Source organism: Panthera pardus, unplaced genomic scaffold (genome assembly GCF_024362965.1).
Source record: "Panthera pardus isolate Hobbes unplaced genomic scaffold, ASM2436296v1 HiC_scaffold_12, whole genome shotgun sequence".
NCBI classification, from domain to species: Eukaryota; Metazoa; Chordata; class Mammalia; order Carnivora; family Felidae; genus Panthera; species Panthera pardus.
In genome coordinates this window covers 64,295,252-64,319,724 of record NW_026526677.1, presented here as the reverse complement: position 1 = coordinate 64,319,724, position 24,473 = coordinate 64,295,252, and the positions used below count along the sequence as shown (strand labels likewise).

Here is a 24,473-nt window from a genome sequence, read left to right as displayed (position 1 = left end):
AAAATTAGTATTTCTTTGAATACCTAAGTGTGTTTGCAATTGAGTCTGTTCTCTTGTTTTTACCAGTATTACATATTGGTTAGCTAATGATCAAATAGTGAAACTATTGCAGGAAGCCCGTAAACTCCCTTCCAGACTGACACCAGATCTTTATCTGGAACAATACTTTCTGGATTCGTCTTTTCAACTCATTTTCCAAGGATTGTAAAGCTTGGCCTTATTATTCTATCTGGGTAATTCCAATCTATTATTCTTCCTAATTTAGTAGAATTCCCTAATCTACAAGCAAAAGTTAGGTCCCAGGAATCTTGCTGTTACTTAGCATTTTTTAAAATGCATAATTAAAAGTCAAATAATTGTCTTTATTCTTTTAAAATTATGAGATTTCCTATTTACTATCACTTTTAGATATCTACTTTATATTTACAATATATTTTTAATATTTACTGTAAATATTAAAAATAATTACTCTGAGTCTCCTTTTTCATCATTTGGGGCTGAGAGCTCTGCAGGTGTTTGTATGGTGATTTTAAATTTTTTTTAACTTTTTTTTAAATTTATTTTTGAGACAGAGAAACAGAGCATTAACAGGGGAGGGTCAGAGAGAGGGAGACACAGAATCTGAAGCAGGGTCCAGGCTCTGAGCTGTCAGCACAGAGCCCGACGCAGGGCTTGAACTCACGGACTGCGAGATCATGACCTGAGCCAAAGTCAGCCGTTTAACTGACTGAGCCACCCAGGCGCCCCTGTAGGGTGATTTTAAATCACATAGTTTATTCTGAAGCATTGGGCTCTAATTATTCAGTCCCAGTAATTCTCTATATTTCATTTGTCTGTCGTGTGTTAAGATTGATATTCCTGAGTTGGAATATTCAGTGTGTTTTTCCGGGACTCAGAAAATTGTGGCCTGGGGCCAAATTCTTGCCAGCTGGCTGATTTTGTCAATAAAGTTTAATTGCACAGACATACCTATTCCTTTACATACAGAGTCGAGTAGTTGAGAAAGAGACTGTATGCCCCTGAAGCCTAAAATATTTATTGTCTCTTTAGATAAGAAGGTTGCCAATCGCCATGTTATGTATATTTTATTTTTTAACGCTGCAATGAATATGACCATCTCTATTTATTTTAATTCCAGTCTGGTAAACATTAGGTGTTCGTTTCGGGTGTACAATATACTAATTCAGCAATTCTATACATTACTCAGTACTCATGAAAACAAGTGTACTCTTAATTCCCTTTACCTGTTTCACCCATCTCCCCAGGAACCTCCCCTCTGGTACCCATCAGTTTGTTTGAGTCTGTTTCTTGGTTTTTGACTTTTTTCCTTTGTTCATTTGCTTGAGTGAAATCATCTGGTATTTGTCCTTCTCTGATTTCTTTCATTTAGCATTATACTCTTTACATCCACCCATGTTGATGCAAATGGCAAGATTTCATTTTTTTAATGGCTGAGTAATGTTTTGTTGCATATGCACACACACACACGCACACACACACACACACACACACACACACACACACCACATCTTCTTTATCCGTTCATCTAGTAAAGAACACTTAGGCTGCATATCTTGAATGTTGTAAATAATGCTACTATAAACATAGGGGTGCATATACCTTCTTTAGTTAGTCTTTTTTTGTTCTTTGGATAATACCCAGTAGTGGAATTATTGGATCATAAGGTAATTCTATTTTTCATTTTTCGAGGTACCTACATACTGTCTTCTACAGTGACTGTACCAGTTTGCATTCCCACCAACAGTGCATGAGGATTCCTTTTTCTCCACATCCTCACAACACTTGTTTCTTCCATTTCTTATTTTAACCATTCTGACAGGTGTGAGGTGATATCTCATTGTAGTTTCAGTTTGCATTTCTCTCATGATAAGTGATATTGAACATATTTTCATGTGTCTGTTGGCCATCTGAATGTCTTATTTGATAAATGTCCTTTCAAGTCTTCTGCCCATTTGTTTTTAATTGGTTTATTTGGGTTTTTTTTTGGTGTTGAGCTGGATAAGTTCTTTATAAATTTTGTATGCTAACCTTTTATCAGATATGTCCTTTGCAGACATTTTCTCCAGTTAAGTAGGCTATCTTTTAGTTTTACTGATTGTTTCCTTTGCTGTGCAGAAGCTTTTTATTTTGATGTAGACCCAAAAGTTTATTTTTGCTTTTGTTTTCCTTTCTTCAGGAGATATACCTAGATAAATGTTGCCACTGCCCATGTCAGAGAAATTACTGACTGCTGTCTTCTAGGATGATTTCAGGTCTAACATTTTGGTCTCTACTCCATTTTGAGTTTATTTTTGGGTATGATGTAAGAAAGTGGTCCATTTTCTTTCTTTCTTTCTTTCTTTTTGGCATGTAGCTGTCCCATTTTCCCAAAGCCATTATCAAAGGGACTATCTGGATTGTCTTTTTCTCATTGTGTCTTCTTGCCTTCTTTGTCAAAGATTAATTGACCATATAGGTGTGGGTTTATTTGGGGGCTTTCTATTCTGTTCTGTTGATCTCTGCATCTATTTTTGTGCAAGTACTACACTGTTTTAATTACTACAGTTTTGCAGTATATCTTGAAATCTGGGATTGTGATACCTTCACTTTTGTTCTTGTTTCTCAAGATTGCTTACACTATTTTTGATCTTTTGTGGTTGCATATAAATTTTACATTTGTTGTTGTAGTTCTTTGAAAAATGTTAGTATTTTGATATGGATTGCATTAAATGTGTAGATTTTTTTGGGTATAGACATTTTAACAGTATTGTTTTACAACACATGCACATGGAATGTCTTTCCATTTGTTTGTGTTATCTTCAATTTCTTTCATCCGTGTTTTATAGTCTCCACAGAACAAATCTTTCACCAATTTGGTTAAGTTTATTCCTATATATTTTATTATTTTTTGACCAGCACTATTTTTATCCTAACTGCTTGTGCAATAATTCAGCATAGATGTTAACTGAAATTGTTTTTATCCTTAATGCATTCTAACCTAGCTGATACCTTAAAAAAATTTATACTGAATTTACTTCCTTGCCATAAATGAAGATTAGTTTGTACAAATTTGCCTATCTATGGAAAGTCTATTGTCATTATATTATTAAAATGCATTCTAAATACTGTATTTTTTTCAGTAGCTGTGTTAATGTATACTTAATAATATGATTTATAATTTTACTATGAAATAATCAGACGTTGTATTTTTTGCTTTTATATTTTATTTAATATTTTTTAATTCTTTCAGTGTCAATTTTGTTTGGAGATGGGTGCTGAGATGTAAACTGACTGGTAAGTGATACCACGTTTCTTAATGTGATGCATTTTTAAAAAGTATATATTCTGACACCCTGGTCCTTAAAGCTAGAAACCAAACCTATGATTTAGGGGTATTGTAATATTCTATTCTCCACCTGCAGATAAAGTTCCTAGAGAAATATTTTTTGTTTATCCCTCACTAAATGATATGATGGGTGAAACAGTTCCATCTGCAAAGTGGCAAAAGATAATGGAATTAAATGATTTGGAGAACACTTAGTGTTTGTGTTGTCATGAAAACACAGGGTTCATATGAATAAAGAAAAACCAGGGTCCAGATGAATAAAGAAAAAAAAGGAAAAATAGAAAAACTAACCTGAGACGAACTATACAGTGCTAACTTCTATGAACAATGTAATTTGCTTAGATTTTCTATTTTTTAAAGGTTTTAGCACCCCATGAAAAATATGGAATGTCTATGAAATTCTTTCATCTCATAAAATGCTTAGAAATATGGAAATGAATGATTCATTCTTGTTCCAGAATTTGAATGGATGAAGTATTTAGTTTCTTTGATGTACCAAAGTAATAAAATCCTGTCAGAAAATGTTAGGTTTCCTAATATTGAAGCATGCACATTTAATAATCAAGTTTACAAGAACTTATTAATTTTATCTGAGAGCTAATTTCAAACTAAGTATTTTTGGGGAGTTTATTTAATAATTTTAATGGCAGTTGATATTTTCTGTTGCTATTCACAATGCATCGAAGTTGAAAAAACCATCACTGTGAAGTCACAGGTTTTATCTTAAACCAAGGGAAATCTCGTTTCTTTCCTAATAAATAATTTAGATGTTCTGTGGCTCTATGTCCTTATGAATCTATGTAACTTAGCTGAGAAGCAATACAGCAGGAAGAATTTATTCTTGACTTAAATGTATTATAAATCAGATGGGTTATTCAAGAGGAATTGTTGGTGTTTTCATGTCTCATTACTTCATTGAATAATGCAAGATATCTTGGGAGAGCCAGTGAAAATCCGATTACACATAATTTTTAATTATTATTTAGGAATTGGGATTTATATTAATGTCTATGTAATATTTTTATTTTACACAGACATCTTAACAAAACACTTTTAACCATCTCCTTTGAGAATACAGGAGGAAATATTATTAGAGGAGTTGAAATAGGCTTACTCTATACTACCTTACCAGCCTATTAATATTTTATAATAAAGTTGATTTGTTCCCATAGCATTTCTCTTTTAAGTACTCATTTTGCAAATGAGACAATGCTATTTGATATCACCACAAGCAAATATTATAATGTTGAGCAATTATAGCCTACATTCTAAGAATCAGTTGAGAATATTCTAAAAAAGTTATGTTTTTTTTAAATGGCCCATGAAAACCTGGAAAAAATAGAATGAATAAAAGTAGAAAAGAAATTAAATCAGTGAATAGAAAATATAGAAGTTGCAAAGTGAGAGACCAAGTCATTATGTATAAACAAGAGTATTTTTATGTAAACATGCTGTCTACAAAGTGGAAAGTTAGGGCATCTGAAGAGATGTTTGGTTATTTAACATATTTTTAAATTAATTTGATTTTTAAAATGAAGTATATGAGACTTGTTGAGACATTTTTCTTGAAAATATTTGACATGTGTTACCTTAACTAAGCAGGATCTGATCGACAGTCATATTAGAGAGAACTATGATGTAGAAGATTGCAGAAAAATGCTATAAAGGACCTCTTGAAATTTAATCTGGAAATAACTAGTCATTAAGTAGCCTTGTTGGTGAAATTGAACAGCCATTTAGTGGGTCCAAAGAAGCAGCCTTGAGTTTTTATTGTTTAACCTCTCAACTTTCAAAAAAAAAAAAAAGCTATTTTCAGTACCAGTATTTCTGTACTTCATTTAACACCAAATTATGGAATTTATAAAAACTATGTAAGTGTATATGTTAAATCAAGAGAAAAATAATGGCTTGTGGTACTGAGCTGGAAACATGAGAAACTGACTAACATATGATTGAATACTTCGTATGGATGAGAGAGTACATTTAACTTTTATAGGTAGGCAGCTATTTCTCAAGCAGTTATACCATGATGAATTCAAATGTCAAGAATTGTTGTATCAAAGGCTTGTTTCTGGGTCTAAAATTAGTCCTTCTTGCAATTGAAGAATTTCTATCTAGTTTGGATATACTTTCTGATACATAAATCCTGATAAGCAAGAAAACAGTCTCTCTAAAGTAATTTGTTAAAACTTCTCAACCACATAAATGACTAAAATTTGTTTTCTTGATAAGGTCATGTAACAATAAAATGCCCAAAGGATATATGAATTCACTAAAATAATCAGCACTAATCCAGGTTTACATTTATCATTAGAAATTATGACTGAAGACATAATTTGGCTGTTGATACCATTTTAAATGACTAAAAATTTATCTGTAGGTGACATTTTGTAGATATATAATCTCTGGTGACTATGAGGTCTACAAGAGCAGAAGCGGCTTTACTTTTGAATCCTGAGAAAACAAAAAGTGCTTGAAATATAACCTACTTTAATAAATTTTTTAAAAATAAATCAATTATATGTTTTGAGGGTAAATAGTGTTTTTATTATTACAATTATTATTTGATTATAGAATATATAAAAAACATCATCCTTGGTTTTGGTAAAGAAATAGTATTACATATATTTAAGGGCAAGAACTCTGGATCCAGAATTTGGGGATGATGATCTGGCTCATCCAAAGTATATGATCTCATGCCTCTCTATGTCATACTTTCATTGTCTCAGAATATTGAATGAGCTGGTAATGTGCTTAGAGATGTTCCTATCATACAGCAAACATTACATGGTTATTAATCATTATTATTGTTTTCATAGTTGCTGCTGTTGGAAATCAGACATGCCTTAAAGCTTAAGGTGTTCATATTATAGTAGGAGAGACAGGTATAAACAAAACTAATTATAATATAAAGTATGATACATTCCAGAAGCTATAAATAGAAAGAATATAATAGGGGCACTTAATGAGTGAGAATTTGGAATGGTTTCACAAATGAGGTAGGTCTTTAGCCTGGGCCTAGATGATTTTCTTGTGTATATTTTAGCATCAGAAACCAGCAAGGACGGTGTTCTGGGAAGATGAACAGTGGAAAATATTTATTCAAGAGTCCTGATAAATCAACAAAACAGCATTAGCATTATATGGCTTTTAAATAGCTATTAATTACTAAAAATCCTATTTTACAAAATCCTTTTCATGCCATTTTGTTTTCCTAGCATTTACTCTTTAATTTGGTTTTCAAAGACATTCAATGTCAAGGTCCAATCCATGTCTCCAACCTTACCTTCAATATTGGAAGGAGAATACTTCCAATATTCTCCACCTATAAGTCCAATTTCATTTTATGCTGCAGCCATTTTTTCCTCTTTTCCTGAATATTCTATAGATTTGTACATTTTCTCTCTACCTTGAAGGCTGTTATTCTTACTCCTGCACGGGACAAACTCTAAACTTCTATAAAAGTCCTTGTTCAAATGTTAGTTCTTTTATAAAGCTTTCCCTGATATTTTATGTCATTTTCAAGTTTGGCAGATAGAAACCAAATGCAGATGTGCACACCCCACAACACAATCTGATAGATTACATTATCAATTTATTTCATCAAGAAAAGAGAATATTTTTAGAAGCAAGTTTGACCACCCAGAACTGGAACAGATGCAGCCTAGTTCAGTGTGTAGTCCCTTGGCCTCCAAATCCCTCAAAGGTGAGGGCCGCCATGCATCTGGTGGTGATACTGGCTGATGTGAGAAGCTAAATTTCTTCCTGGGCCATGATTCTTGCATTATTGGTGTTTTCATTACTATCCATAAAGAGTTACACATATAATTTACATGCTTCCATTTAAGGGAAATATTGATTCCACATTCTGAACTAATTTCAGAACTAAAAGTGAAGGGGTTTCATCAACCAGGGGAAAGTAGGATTATGGTTCTGAGTAGTACTTGTATTGAGAGTTCCAGTTTTACAGAAATCTTAGGTATCTCTACACAATATTAGACCTTTCATTTTCCAGATCCCATTGCATTTTCTTTATTTTAAGCCAGAATCCATGCTGGGGACTGCATGGATTAAAGTAGATAAAATGCAGCTTTGTCTTCATGGATATCATAATACAGTAGGTAATACAGATTGATAGCTCAGGTAACTTGAATGATAATCTCTGTCATCATAGAGGCAAGTACTGAGTGCTGTGAAAGTGTGTAAATGGGAATGAGAAGTACCTTGGAGAAGGTGACACTTGAGGTGTCAATATGGCTTAACTAGGTGAAGAGATTGAAGAGAGCATTTCAGTCAGTGGAACTGCATGTTAAAGTTTCCTTCACCAGAGTATATAATACATCCAGAGAGCTGCGTGTAACTCGGCATTCTCATCTCTAAGAAGCCTCAATGGTGGAGTGCATATGTATGCTTTAGGGTCCAATTCATAGTACCTCCTAGTTCAGCAAACATTTTATGATTAATTATTTACTGTGCTTATATCCATGTGCTCAGCGTTACATCTAAAAAAGTGAATAGCCTGATTCACTGAAAATATTTGACTTAAACATGTAGGTGTCTTATGTATGTGTGTATGTGTGAGGGGCGTGGTTAGGTAGGTAGCTAGACAGACATACAGACATTTAAACATCTTCTAAACCTTCAGGTCATTAAGTATAATTTAGCCATGCAGTCACATTTTTTGTGTGTTTTCACAATCTCAGTGTTTTAAAACTTTCATTTGAGGAATGCCATTTATATTGGTGACATTTGAGTGATTATCTTATTGACTTATAGCACATTGATTTATGTGAAATGCTTTTTTAGGCACTCGATAAATGCTTGTTGACTGACTGACTTTCACAAACATTTAAGATAAGAATGATGTATATAGTGAAGTCATTTTGCCAACAGGAAACTAACTGGGTGCCAAGGTTTATATACAGTGTAAATCATAAGGACATGAAAGTCTCATGACTGCCTGGAGAAAGCACACAGATGTACTTTTCCAAGTAACAGATTCACTTTTCTGCAGCTTATGGCTGAGAAAAAAAGCTTCAGGCAGAACCAAACAAACTATTCTGGAGACTGACAGTGAATAAATCTATACTGTGTTTTCTATATTTTTATAGTATTATAGAGTGTGCCATGAAGCCCTGTCTACATATCATAGACATGATAGATAAGAGCACACGCTTCGGAATTAGACTGTCTTGACTGGAGTTGAAACCTAGCCTTCAGAGCAACCATCTGTGTAGCTTTGGGCCTGTCTCTAATTTCTATAAGATTAGTTTATATTGTAGGCTGGATAATGCTCATCCTACCCTAACAATATGTCCACATACTAATCCTTGAAACTTGTGAATATGTCGCCTGAAATGCTAAAGAGGAATTTGCAGATATGATTAAATTAAGGAATTGAGATGGGGAGGTTATACTGCATTGTTTAGATGGGCCCAACGTAACCAAGAGTTCTTATTAGAGGGAGACAGGAAGGTCAAAGTCAGAGACAGAGACAGTGTGACAGAAGCAGAGGTCAGAGTTAGCCCAAGGAATGCAGGCAGCCTCTAGAAAGTGGGAAAACACAAGGAAACTAATATGGTTTATATATCTAAGAATAGGCATAATAAAGACCTCCCTAATAGGATTGTTGTGAGGATTAACTGTTATAGTAAACACAAAAAAGTAGTCAGCAATATAAACTATGAGGTCGAAGAATGTGGAGCCCAAGCATGCCTCAATGCTTGAAACTTGTCCTTGTTCACATAAATTAGCTTTTCAGTCCACACACTAACAAAGCATTTGCCTTGTGAATTTATTTATTTCATAATATAGACAGTAATTTGACCTTCCATGGGAAGGATAATAGAACTACCAAGACTATATATATATATATATATATATATATATATATATATATATAACTACCAAGACTACCAAGACTATATATATATGTATATGTATATGTATATATGTATATGTATATATATATATATATATATATATATATATATATATATATACATATATATATATTCAGGTAAGAAAAGAAAGAAGGTAGTATGTGTTGAAAGCCCATACAAGTCAACACAATAGGCTATTCAATTTTTCATACATTATTTTAACAACAACCTTAAAAGAAGTGGCATTTTTCTCATTATTAAACATAGATGTTGAGATTCACCTTAAATATAATATATTAAGACTATTGAAGTGATAGTAAACCAACTCATAATAACTGAAAGCTGCAAGGTAGTGCTAACATTTGACTGAACCTGAGGACTCAAAAATATTGGAACCAGGAACAGGTCTTAATCCTCACTGTACCTGTTTGCCTTGCCTTCCTTTGTGCCATCTTTCTTACAGCTTGGCTCTTGCCACATTCACATGAGGCTGATATCCTACCAGCCTGGCAATAGCAGTGGCAAGAACACTTTTCTAGTCCTTCTAGCCAAAATGTCGAGCTGATGGGTCATGGACACATCCAAGTATGAGTAGGTAAATTATTCATTCTATTTATCGAACATGGGTCCATTCCCCAGCTGGGGCATCAAGGAGTATAGGGCAGTGATTGGAAGATAGAAATTATTGGTGGTATGATTATGTTCTTATGTCAGAAATGAAAGTTTTGGTAGTATAGAGGATATATCAGAGCAGAAGATGATACACATTTAGGGAGACTTTGCAGTAGTAGGTAATAGAGGTGAGGGTTATCTTCTAGACTCATTAAACAGAAATCGGCCATCAAGGATCCTGAAGAAAATTCAACCTGTTTCTCTATTTTGTGGTTGAAATGGGATGAAAAAGGGGAATTTACTTGCCCAAGGTCACCAGCTATTTCGGATATGTAATCTTTGTTTCTGCCTTGTAGATTTGTCTTCTCTCCTTTCCTATGAAGAAAACTAAAACCTACCTGCTCAGCTTTTCTGGGGAACAACATGTTTTCATTCTAAAATTACTAGCGCTTTTAAAACCAGATTTGGTATCTGAAGGTCTACTTCATGATGAGTATCTCTTTTTCTGTGGTTAAAATCCTCTTCTCCCAGCCTAAGGCTCAGAATGAGCCTCATTTAGAATAAGTTTCTCACTTAGAATCCTTAAACCATCTTGAGAATTATTTTTCCTAAGATCTCACATTGCTCTTGAGATTTTGGCTGAGTCTAAGGTCTGAATAGGAGTTTGCATTCATCCATTTAACAAATATTTACTTAGTATTTATTATGTGCTAGGGGCTGTGCAAGGTTCTAGAGACACTATGATAATAAGATTGTTCAAGAACTCAAAGATTCTGAAGTTTAGTGAGGTGTTTAAACAAGTAAACAGGAAGTAAAAATAAACCCTGGTAAGTGCTGTGATAGTGGCAGGCACATGGTACAGTGGAAGATAGAGGAACAACAGCTACCTAGTGTTGTTGGAGGGGAGAGTATAGAGTTTGTCAGGAAAGACATTGGACTAGTTGACATTTAAATTAAGTAGTAACCCTAAAGAACACCAAGGAATTGAAGGGAAAATGATAGGAGAAGGATGTATAAACAGAAGCATAGAGAAGCAGCATTCACAGAGGTGCATGACGAAAGGGAAACTAAAACAAGTTTGACATGCCTGGAGCATAGAATCGGATTTAGAGCTTTGGGGTAGATAGAGTTGAAAGTGGGGGGAGACAAGACAGAAGAGACAAGGAGGGACCAGAAAGGAGGGATCTGGCAAACCATGGAAAGGAGTTTGGACTTCATCTAGGATGTGAAAGGGTTTGCAGTTCAAGGGAGAAACATAATCAAACTTCTTATTATGGAAATAGCTCTCTGACTATAAAATGGACATTGAACTGAAGAAGGGTAAGCCTAAGGTGGAAGACCAAATAGTAGGCTGTTTACCCTAATTAAGTATGGTTGTGAATCAAGACTTGTTAAGGTATGTATAGTAATAAATAATAATATATTTCCTTTCAAAATTTATAAGCAAAACTTGAAACTAAGATGATATTTGAAAGCATACAATTTGCATACTTTATGTTTGAATTTAAATTTAAATAATATTGACAAATATAAAATCAATATGACATTGTGTCAACTATACTCAAAGAAAGAAAATGAGATAAAGAAAGAAAGAAAAGAAAGAAGGAAAGAAAGGACAGAAAGGAAGGAAAGAAGGAAGGAAGAAAGAAAATAAAGTCAGAAAGACAAAGACAAAAAAAAAGAAAGATGATGTATCAAATGTTTACAGGCCTACTATACAGCAGAATATATTCTAAGGTTTGTTGATACTTTAGATTTTTAAAGTTTCTGGTTTTAGGTCATTCTGTCAAAGGGGAAAATTATGATGTGTAACTTATTACCACTTTATAAGTACTATAGAAGTACTGGTAGAATGATTAACTTACTTTGCATAAAGGGAATCAGAAAGGCTCCAAAGAAAGAGCAATTAGGCTTGGTCTTGAAATATTTTGTCTAGGAGATAAAGAATAAAAAAGACATTAGAGCCAAAACATGAATAAAACATAAGCTAAAACATGAAGTCATGAAGATTTTTTAATATAACTAATGAATGACAAATTAGGTAGTAATTAAGGTACAGAGGGTACAAGAATGAGGGTATGGTACAACAGAGATCCCAAACAACAAACTAAGGAGTTATGATATTTCTCCCTAAACAATAGGAAGACATTAATGTCAGCATATTAGTGAAATGATCAGATCTATTTACTTGAGAAGGAACAGTGTTGGGAGTGAAGAAAATGTATGATATGTGTAAGTGGTCAAGAGGTTTGTCACTGGTTCCTAACTTTTCAATTTGGAAGTTGTTAGAAAATTGAGGAGGTTTAGTAAAATATCCTCCAGATTGAGAAAGCACTTCAAGACTGAGAAATGAAGCAAACTACTCCATACCATTTATAAAGAATTTTATTCAGGATAACTTATGGGGGAGATTGGAAGAAGGGAAAATCCAGGGGGTACTTGGCCATTCTCTGCCCCCAGTCTCTACAGCGCTTCTCCACCCAGTCCAGACCTTAATCCTCAGCTTTCATGGAGCAATGGGACATGCTGATGAGGTCACAGGATACATATCTAAAGTGGACGTTTCTGTGTGTCAGTCATCTCTACTACTTGTCTAAAGTGGAGGCTTCTGTGTGCCATTTTGGGGAAGAGCAGAACAAACCTTCCCACATTCCAGTCAGGGCACACATTAATACCATGGGGCCTGGAACACGTAGAAAGGGAGGGAGGTTTTGCATGGGCATGAACAAGATGGAGGGCCAAAAATGAGAGTCAGTGTTGTCAGCACTCCCACAGAAGTCTATTTTAAATGTAACTTTTTTCCTTATTCCCAATTAGTGGTAGTTTTTCTTGCCCTTATGGAAGCTACAGAAAGTTTTATGTGCACACATGTCTTCAGAGACCTCTTACAACTCTGGGGCTCCTCAGTGTTCCACAGTCCCTGACTTAGCACTAATAGTGTCAAAGATGTGGATCTAAATTATGAAAATAACAACAAATTGAAGAGTTAGAATGATTCAAGAGGTAGAATTAGCAGAACTTACTGTCCCACTAGACAGGGAATGTTGGAGAGAAAGGGGGGAGGGGAAGCATGAAGACTAGGGGGAGGTTAGAGCAGTAATCCTGGTAAGAGATGATGTGGCCTGGCTTAGGATCATATTATAGAAGCACAAAGTCAGATTAGAAATATACTTTGAAGGTATATCTGATAGAAGTTTTGGTTGGATTTGAATCAAATTATTTCAACATTTGAGCAATGAACAACTTGGTGAATGGTGGCGCTTTGTGTTGTCTTGGGGATCACGGAGATGTAGAAAGAACATGTGTGGAAAAGGACTACAGAGTTATCACAATTACTATACATTTGCTTTTTCTTTGTATATTATTAGTTTTATTATCTATTTTTCTACTCTACTGCACATTTCATATGAACAAGAACAAATTCATTGGCTACTTCTAATGATTAAGATGTAGCAGGACTCATTGTAGGTACTAAATATTTGTTGAATGAATGAATTTACCAGAGCCTCTCTGCTTCATTGTTTTCTAAATTTAACACATGTTGGATAAGTTAGGAGTAAGGTTTCTGGAAAAAGACTGGGTTCAAAAATTAGTTTCATCACTCACGAGCTATTTAACGCCGAGTCACTTCACTTCTCTCAGCCTCAGTTTCTTCATCTCTACTAATAATTTTAAAAGACTAATAATAGTCCAACCTTGTAAAATTCTGATGGTGAAATAAATTAGTAAATGGAAAGCAAACAGAATAATACCTAGTAACTGGTTAAGTGTTCAGGGAATGTTGCCTATTAAAATTATTATTTGGAGGGGCACCTAGGTGACTCAGTCAGTTAAGTGTGTGACTCTTGATCTAGGCTCAGGTTCATCATGTTCATGAGTTCATGATCTCAGAGTTCATGAGTTCAAGCCCTGCATCAGGGTTTCAGGCATGGAGCCTGCTTGGGATTCTGTCTCTCCTTCTCTCTGCCCCTTACCTGCTTTTGTGTGTGTGTGTGTGTCTCTCTCTCTCTCAAAATAAATCAATAAAACTTTAAAAGAAAAATAGAATTGTTATTTAGAGAAAATTCACAGGTAAAATATGTTTGAAGACCGTTACTCTGCCTATGGGAAAGGAGATTTTCTCTGTTAAATAGTAATCACAAAGCACTTTGTGCTTGAGACACTTTTACATACATTAATTATTCTTTTTAGATGTTCAGTACCGGCTGGTTGAATAGCAAAAATAAATAAACTATAACAGTGGCGGTATGCTAAATCTTGTTTCTGGTTTTATGAATGTGTAGATGTGCATGCATCAGACGTGGGGTGGAGGCACAGAGGATGGAGAGAGAAATATGTCTCAGAGGCCATCATTGAAGTGTTCTCAGTAGTGTGATTTAAGGATATTTTATATTGAGTTTATATCAGTTTTTAATACTGTCTCCTGTAAGAGTTTATAAGAGTTTTCTCCTTTAGTCATAACAATTTGACTATTTCTGAGACTCTTAGTCTTGTGAGAATGTACTGCCTGGACCTGGTGTCTCTGAGTGAAGTATTTATCTGTGGCTTTCCATCCCATGCCCTCCATCTCTATGAGTACCAGAAGAGGCCTTAGAGGAGTCTTTGCCCCTCCGAGAAATCGTATGACACACCTGCTCTTCCTTAGAAAATGAAACTAGAGATAAATGTTTGATGTACTTTCAACTCTTTTACGGTTCTCACTCCTCTAAATGTGCAATGGTAAAGAAATCTCTCAAGCAGAAAGGTGAGTCACCTTACAAAACCAGTGACTGCAAGGATAATTATTCTTCTTTGCCCTGCAGGTCATTTGTTATGGATGAGAGATAGATCAGACTCCCCCCATAACCAGACGCTATGCTATTAATGCATAGGGCTTTGAAGTTGGTTTTTCTGTAGCTGCCGACAATTCCTATGACCAATATGAAATTTTGTGACTCTGAGCAATTTTAATTCCCCATGCAAATATTTAAGTAATTCTGGTAACCTAGGATGACCTCCCAGAACATTAGATCTTAGAACCATAATGATAATTCAAAATCATTTTTAACCGACTGAGAAAATAATAACCATGACATTTAGTATCTGCCAATGACTATCCCTGCCATGTAAATATTATAATTCCAGTATTCAAGGTAAAATAACTGGGGCCCAAAATGATCCTGTATCTTGCCCAAAGTCATAAAGCCAATTTATCTTTATCTCAAACCCAGGAACATCTTCGTGCAACTCGGACTTTTTCTACTACATCTAGCCCCCTGTTAAATGACTTTAGATGGGGCATGTGAGGGACTTTTGGCAGTCACAGAAGCTTTACAGATCCTGAAAATGGTCTGTGGAATGTCTACTGGAATGCTTGATTAAAATGTCAATGCAGGTATAGGGAAACATCAGATTTTCTCTTTCAAATTCAAGTTCTCTCTGTATCTTCTCTATGCTGTATATTCCACACTGGGCGCTTAATAAATATTAATTATGATAATGTTACACAGAGTTAAAATTAATGTATTTTTTGCAAGTGTTTGGACTGCTTGAGAAGAGACTATCAATTCAACATGAGATTTTACTTTATTGTAATTTAGACTGAGCAAAAAGAAGAGGCAATAAATACTTTCCAACTGTTTTAATTATGACCGAGAAGAGTGTCTCTGTAGATTAGTGGTTCAATCAATGAAGCCTATTTCTGAATACTTTCTACATGCCAAATGTTTTTCTAAGTATTTTGCAAATGCTAAAGTGTTATAACAACACTTTAGGTAGATGTTATTATAATCTTTCTTTTCCAAATAAGGAAACTGAGATACTGAGATGTTATGTAAATGGCCAAACTGGTATAAGCCCTCAGGTATTCTGACTCCAGAGTCTGACATCTAGATCACTATGCTATTCTTTCTTGAATATAAATTTGAAATTGGGAAAATAAGTAATTGATTATGCCTTCATTCTTTCTGTCCAATAACATTAATTGAGCACTTTCTGTGTCTAAAGCTCTGTGCAAAAGTCCTGGTAGGATATAGATCTGAATAAGCTCTTTACCTAAAGAAAGCATACAACCTTAAGTATTGTGAGGCAAGCAAAATTATTGTTGTGTTTACATCAAAAGACTCATGGGAACATGAAGGAAGGCGGGGGTTCATATTAATTGAAGAACATAGGAAAACCTTTCACAGACAGATGATTTAATGCCCTCGTAAGACGAAAACAGAATGGCAACTGAGACTAAGGGAACATCAAGAAAAAAACACGGAGAAATTAAAATCCATATGTGTTTGAAAAGTACTGAATAAACTAATAGGGAAATAATTCCCCCTCAACTTGCTGCTTTCTGGTATATACTTGTGGGTTCTTAAATGTGGATGCTCATTAAAACCAATGTGAAACTTCTTCAAAGCTGACACATCCAGCTCCATATCCTAGAGAGTCCATTGCAAGTAGTAAAGTTTAGGGTTTGGGCATGTGTTTTTGGTATGCTCCCTTAATTAAAAACTATAGCTCTTCCTTAATTGTCAAATTATTTTGTTGTTATGTTTCCTCTCTACTCTGGTATATCTTTGGTGCTTTCCAGATTTTTCTCCATTTCTACTTCCATGATATACTTGTAAGACATACCAGGAATAATCTCTCAGAAATAGAGGGTGGAAAGAAGTGCCTAGGGCCGGGCACACACATATTTATCACAAAGAGTTGTGGTTCTTACACTCAGAACTTTAAAAAGATATATCATAGATCCTAGCCTTTCATATCTTTTCTAAATGATTTATAAAAAATATAATTTAAACCAATTCTTTATTATACAATATAGTAGGCAAGGAAAACTAGAAATGTAAATCATGCATAATGTAGTACTTTTGTCTAAAAATATCTATGCACAAGTAAGGAATCATGAGAAAATAGATGAGGATGCCCCTCACTCAGATCTCTAACTTTGTGGTTCAAACGAGAATAGCATGTTTCCTTATCACCTACCGATGGTTGGGGAGAGTCTCTTATCTCTTCATGTCCCTCCCCAGGGTATTCTTCTTGCCACAGTCTTCAGTGTCCTGCCTTGCAGGGGAGCCCTCTGGTGTTTCTTAGCAAACCCATTTTGTAGTGTTGGTGTCTTTTAAAGCCTTCATGCTTACTAAAAGTATTCACACACACAGAGGCGCACACACACAAATGTATTTCTGGTTACCTGTGTGTGTGTATATATGTATGGAATGATAATTCACCTGCTGGGACGCCTGGTTGGCTCAGTCGGTTAAGCATCCAACTTCGGCTCAGGTCATGATCTCACAGTTTATGAGTTCAAGCCCCACATCAGGCTCTGTGCTGACAGCTCAGAGCCTGGAGCCTGCTTCAGATTCTGTTTCTCTCTCTCTCTCTCTCTCTCTCTCTCTCTCTCTCTCTCTCTGCCCCTCCCCCACTCATGCTCGCTCTCTCTCTCTCTCTCTCTCTCAAAAATAAACATTAAAATGATAATTCACCTGCTTATTCTACATTTTACTACTCCAGGAAAATTGCTGGTAACCACTTTGTTTGTCCACTACCTTCTTGCATCTTTTCCATTTCCTAATACGGAATTGATGTGTGATATAGTTTTACAGGTAAGCTCACCTAGAGCCCTGCTTACAACCTTCTACATAATCACAAAGCCATTGAGAGTGGCACATATTCTTCTATAATTTGATGCATTTTCTTTAAATATGGATGATAATAATCACAATAGCTACCGTTTATTAGGCAACTAACTTTGTGGTAAGGGCTTTGCATTCATTAATTTATTTAATTTTATCCTTACAACAGCCTTTACCCATTTGCAGATGAGAAGACAGAGGTTCATAGAAATAATGTATCAAGTTTCATAGAACAATATAACAACAGTGTCAGGATTTAAACACAAGTGTTTTGGAGTACAACACCCATTTTATTAATTACCCTTACATATATAGAGAGATAGTCATTCTTTTAACTGATATTTAACAAGCAACTGCAGTGGGTATGCCAGATTTTGGTCTAGGTGCTAGAGATACAATGATTAGCCAAAGCATACACATTTCTGTTCATTAAGAAGTTAACAGTCTAGGAGGGGAGGCAGATATTAACCAAATGGAAGTAATATGAAATTACCATTATATTGAGGTACATTTTTATATTTTAAGGGTGTTATATTTAACCTGCTTAAATATATGGACAGGTTAATATGGACAGGAAGGCCGTTTTTTACAAAATAATTTGTAACCTGATATACAAAAATGATACAGGCTTTTCTAAGGTAGGAAGAAGGCTCCTTTGATGGATTGAGGTTCAAAGTAAGACTCAGTAAGACCATGCATGGTTAAACATTTTTGTCTGTTTAGTAGAGTAATGGGAAGCCAGTAGAGGATTTTAAGCATGGAGATGACAAGATTTGATGTGGAAAAGATCACTCTGGCTGCATTGTGGAGAAAAATGCTGGGAGAATACAAGTACATATGAGGAGATTAGTTAGTCTGGTTGGTAATTCTGTTGAGAAATAATTGGAACTGACATTAAGGATATGATAAATGGGAAGACTTCAAGACATTTGGAATCTATTCAGGAAATAAAATCAATAGGAATTGGTGATGAATTGGTTTTAAGGAAGGAGAGGAATCAAGGGTATTTCCTATGTACTTGATTTGTGTAACTGTTGAAGGGGTACCCATTTATTGAGAATAGAAGTAGTGAAAGAATGCATTGCTTCATTAGTCTATTAATGATTAATTTATTAAAAGTGCACAATATATCAATAGTCAGCAGGCATTTGATTGTCATGTATATCTGAATAATTGCTGAATGCCCAGAAATATACCTGATATGCTAAGGGTATCAGGTATGCAGAACTGTGAAAACATGGTTGAAAATCTTGAGATATTTGCTGGGACACTAGGAAATCCGGAAGTCGCTATTGAAATGGCATATTGATTTTCCACTGATAAAATCAGAGTGATCAATCCTATTTATAGGTAAATTTTTGTAAATAATGTGGTTCATAATAGATGCTCAATAAAATATTGAGTAGATTAATGATAAAGAAGCAAAGTACCCATAGTATTTGACGATTACTAGGCAGTCAGTAAATAATTTAGTCCAAAATAATGTATAAAGGCAAACCATTTTGAACATGAAAAAGAATCATAAAGTGAGATTATACTTTAATCCCAAATTTAGGCATTTTTATAGTCTTTTTAAATTTAGTTGTGCTATCCCTCCATTCTCTTGCACATCACACATGTACACTTGGCTTTAGAATCCAAGAAAGGGTTAACTCATTCTTAATGGTGATCACATAAGGACTTATATCCAATAAGGAGTCTTAAAAGATGTATAATGAAGATGCAAGTTTTCTCCAACTACTTGAGTGATTTGGGCCACCAGATGTCACTACAGATTAAGCAATGGTGAAAGCTTCCCATAGTATAAGTTCTACAGAGAATTTTGACAAGTTAAGCAAATACTAGAAGATGTTGATTTTAAAAGAGAAATAATTGGACAGTTGTTTGACTTTTTTTAGTTCTTTTTGCCTTTCCTTCAGTGCATCCAGAAGAATGAAATAGAGAATTCCTGTATTGCATATATCATCTAATTTTGCATAACTTTTGCTTGCATCCTAATAAAAAAGAATAGATGTTATGGTCCAGCAGAGCATAGTTTTTGTTTCAGCAATTTGTTTGATTGTGAGCAATATTTTTCAAGCTCCATTTTTCTCTGACTTCATAAAAGAAGACTGTCCCAGCTCACTTATATTAATGACCCTTTACACAACTACCTTGCTTGTAAGGGGTGCAGCACAGGCTGAATATATTTCCATTATAATGGCCACCTATAACGGGTAGTTAATCATGAAGAAAATTCATTAGCTGAATGTCACCAGAAACCTATGTCGTGTGGCAAATGAACAGAGGACAGCCAGTTTGAGTTTTAATTTCTGCAATGAGCTCCTGTTGTAAAACTCCTTTCCTCTGTATGAAATTGGGTAGAGAATTAGCGACATGACAAATGGCTGGTGGAACCTGATGAGAGACCTTGATTACAAGAGTTTGTTCTTCCTTTTGGAGTTTCTGCAAATTTCCCATTGGAAGAAGTTATATTTTTTCATGCCCTGAATTTTACTTTTAAAACCTTGAATAACTAAGGAAACTGAAGCATATATAGTCTTTGAGTAAGACTCAAATTTAGGTCTGTATCAATCAGAATTCTTTTGTGATTCAACTTCAGTTCAAATTTATTGACAGAAAAAGTGGATATCTTACATATTAATTCAATATTTATTCAACAAATTGTTCTTGACACGCTTCTCTTCACCAGGTAATTTTCCTGGTGCTAGGAATGCAATACCAAATAAGACTGAAACAACCAGACCTCATGAAGCTTATTGTCTCTTACAGAGGGAGGTTGGGATATTGAGGAATGAGAGAGAAAATAAGCAATCTAGCAATGAGTAATTTTATACATTTTTTATTAAAAAATAAAATAATATAGACAAACTAGAAAGTGATGGGGGATGATGGGAATGAACCAACCATATTAAGTTCAAAGCCCTGGGGACAGAAAAGCAAAGTCTATATCTTTACAACCTTTACTTCCTAGCCTGAGAAAGAGATTGGCTCCTTATTTAATTATAGACTTGAAAATTCTCTGTGAGGTCCAGGTACTTATTATTAGAGCAATTAACCCTGCCTAATAAGACAGCGTTAAAGTAAGCAAATAACATCCAGTTAGACCACATGGTTGAAATGGGAATAGGAGAAGCTGTCATAGGAATGGAAGAAGTGGGGCGCTTGGGTGGCTCAGTCGGTTGAGCATCCCACCTTGGCTCAGGTCACGATCTCACGGTCTGTGAGTTCGAGCCCCGCATCAGGCTCTGTGCTGACAGCTCAGAGCCTGGAGCCTGCTTCAGATTCTGTGTCTCCCTCTCTCTGCCCCTCCCCCGTTCATGCTTTGTCTCTCTCTGCCTCAAAAATAAATAAACATTAAAAAAAAAAGAAAGAAATGGAAGAAGTGAAGAGCAGGTGAAACAGTTATCTGCAGAAAGATTAAATGCAATTTCTGTAGATTTTGGTACAACTGGCTTATACATGCCTCAGTGGTGATAGAATGAAGCTGTGGAAATCATTTTGGAAGTAATTTGGCAAATTATTTCTAGAGCCAAAGGTGTGTCCACCCCTTCTTAGACATATCAGTGCATTCTAATAATGCAAACTACGAATTGTATTTTGAAGAAAAAGCATGTGTGCATAAAGATACTTATTCAAGTATCATTATAATGGTAAAAAATAAGAAACACCTTAGGTACTCAACAACATTTGAGAGATTATAAATTTTCGGCATATCACCGTAATGAAATAATAAGTACTCATCACAAGCAGCAATTAAGAGGAATCTGAAACAAATTGGACAAAATATTAAGTTAAAATTAAAGCACAATTTGAAGATATCTTTTTCATTATTTTATGTCAAATCTGTATATTCACATGAGGGAAAAAAGGAAACATAGGAAAAGGAGGCTAGTTTATTTGATATATTTATTAAACATCCTTGAAGACCAACAATAATTTGCCATGATTGAGAGTACAAAGATAAATCATGACTGTCCCATCAAGCTGTTGATGGTAAGGAGATCAGTAGGCATGTATATGGAAATAAGATGAGTTACTTTGGTTTTATGAAAAGCCCATAAGAGTCTGGGGAAAGGAATGGAGGATAAAGGACAGTACTTCTTGGATATCTACCCTGTGTTAGGACCTTTTTGAGGACTTTTACTTGCATATTTCCTTAAGTCTTCACGAAAAAAAACCATAATTTTGATTTTATCATGCTTGATTTATGTCTGAATAAGCTGAAACTCTGAATAGTTAAATTATTCTATTTATGGTCACTGTTGTAATAAGTAGTTCATCTGTAATTTAAATATCTTATCTTAGATCCCCAAGCACACATTTTACTTTCTCCCGGGGAATCTGGAATCAAAATGAAGAGGAGAAAATTAGGGAAACAAGGAGGATTTCTTCACAAAGAATTCACAGAAAAAATGACATTTTCATTGGGTCTTAAATGCAGAGTGGGATCATGTTCGGGCATTGTTCTAAGTATTAGAAAGTTCACGTGCAAAGGCACTGAGGCCTGAGGTAGCAGCACTATGTGCTCTGTGCATTACACATGTAAAGTGACTAGAGACAAGAACCATTTGTGAGAAGAGGGTGGCACATGAGACTAAGATGTTTTAGGGAAATCAAAGGGGGCAAAATGTGAATGCTCTTTGGGTCATAGTAAGGAGATTGAACCTGATATTTTAGGTAGTGGAAAGGCAAACAATCTTCAGATTTGTAAAGGGAGTTTACTTCTTTTGTTTACGTGTATCATGTGCAGTTACAGAGGCTGGAGACAGACACCACAGTGTAAGAGCATTGTTTGGCATAGTTCTGCCAAATAATACCATGACTACTGCTGACAGAATCAAAGAAATTAACATCAGGGAAATTTGGAATCAGTTCTCCTGTGTCTCTCAGTCCAGCATTTCTCTGTTCAATCCTGCCTGTAGGCTCAATGGGATTTGCTTATCAATGTTGCTGCTGCTTGTTATTGTAGGTGTTTCTCCTGCTGTTTTTAATTCTCTATCATCAAAGGCAATGGTGTGAAAATAGAATCTTTGTTTAACATTTTATTAGCAATTTTGGTAAACAAAATATTCTTTGATTTCTAGGATTTTAAATACAAGCCTATGAGTTTTTGCATTTCCAAATAGACTAATTTTCTGAGGAGTCCTTTTTATGTAGCATATAATTTCCACACCATTTTATTCATGCCATGACCCTCAGCCAGAGGTGTGTGTGTGTGTGTGTTTAAGATATACCCACATATATGCATATGTACATATATATAGACACAAACTTATGTACATATATAAACATTATATCGTACATATACTCATAGTAAGAGGAATACATACATATATATATATACATATATATATATATCTATATCTATCTATCTATCTATATATCTATCATGTGTATATTATATGTATAATATTTTCAAGACTGTGCTGAAAAATATATTTGGAATTTCAAACATATAGTTATGGAGCAACACAGCCAAGATCTGTATAGCTTAATTCTATATCCAACAGTAATTAAAATTATGATGTAATCCAAAATAGGCTTATCAATCTCCAATATTGCTCCCTACAGGTTTTGTTCATCTTTTGAAAGCAGTATTTTGAATTCTGTAGGTTTCACTGTTTGATTTCTCATGAAGGATAAACTGCATTCTCAAAAAGACATACATATCATGCAAATGTCCTTGGATATAAAGAAAGGATACAAGAAAAACAAACAAAAATTGTAACATGAATAGAATAGTGCTTTAAAGCAACATTTTTCTGGGTTGTCCATGAGTTGTCACTTTTTCTCTAAGGCTTATCTTGATATTTATCACAGTAACAAATAACTACGTTTCCAGCCTCACCACATTTTCAAATTGAAATAAAATAGAAAAAAGCCTGATATATTAAAAACAATCTTTAGTGTGCCTGGGGGCCTCAGTTGGTTGAGTGTCTGATTCTTGGTTTTGGCTCAGGTCATGATTCTGGGGGTCATGGGATCAAGCCCTGCTTTAGGCTCCATGCTGAGCATAAAGCCTGCTTGGGATATTTCTCTCTCTCTCTCTCTCTCTCTCTCTCTCTCTCTCTCTCTCTCTCTCTGCCCCCCTCTTCTGCTCACTCTGTCTCTATCAACATAAATAGATAGATAAATAAGTAAGTAAGTAAATAAATAAATAAATAAATAAATAAATAAATACTGATAAGTAAAGACTGATAATACTGAGTTATTTTTGTTGAGAAAGTTGTAACTAATATAGTATGGACCAGGATACATTATGCCTCTCCTTGTTTTTAAAGTTATCTGAAGATACCTAATGTTTCAACAAACAGCAAATTGATAGACCAATGATAGATGCATAAATAGATATATATAACAGTAACACTTGTTAAAAGGATTTTTCTGAAAATGTAAATTGGAAAAAAATGAATTCAATTAAAGCAATAGTAAGCTTTGTTCCTCTATTATATGTACATACCTACATGAATAGAATAAAAAGCTAAGTATATGAAATAGAGTTTTCATACCAAAGTGAATAATTTACTACATGGTTTTAAGGTTATGATTACTTTATTATTTTTTTAGGTTACTCTTGCTTTAATTAAGAAAATGAAGTAGGTATAACTTTGTAGAGTTTTCTTTTGTGCCAGGAATTTTTCTTGTGTCGATATCTCAACATGGGAGAACATATTAACTTTTTAGAGTTAAAGGTATAAACTATGGAAATAGGGAAAACCAGATAGATCAGTATGCATTTATATAGACAAGATTGGGTTTTTGGACTTACTGTTTTGTATCCTTAGTAGATAATTATATGCAGTAGACTACAGTCCTTGAGGCATTCTTTATAGTTATAGTTAGATAAATCAGTGTTCAAATTCACTATCTTCTACTTATGAGCTATGTAACCTTGGGCATGTTGTTTAACATCTCTGAACCCCAAAATTCTCATCTTCAAAACATAAACACTAGTAGCATTATGTGTATGAGTGACTCATGGGGTTTCTCTACCTCTTCAGCATCCTTTTTTAAACT

The 24,473-nt window shown here is 34.6% G+C and overlaps 1 protein-coding gene across 1 annotated transcript in view; it reads left to right on the top strand.

Annotated features, from left to right (window-relative positions):
- The window catches only part of TENM4 (teneurin transmembrane protein 4), a 2,883,939-nt gene that overhangs the window by 378,175 nt on the left and 2,481,291 nt on the right, over nt 1-24,473 (top strand). The window contains 1 exon segment of the mRNA XM_053900128.1: nt 3,251-3,294. The gene's annotated coding sequence lies outside the window, so the exon portion shown is untranslated.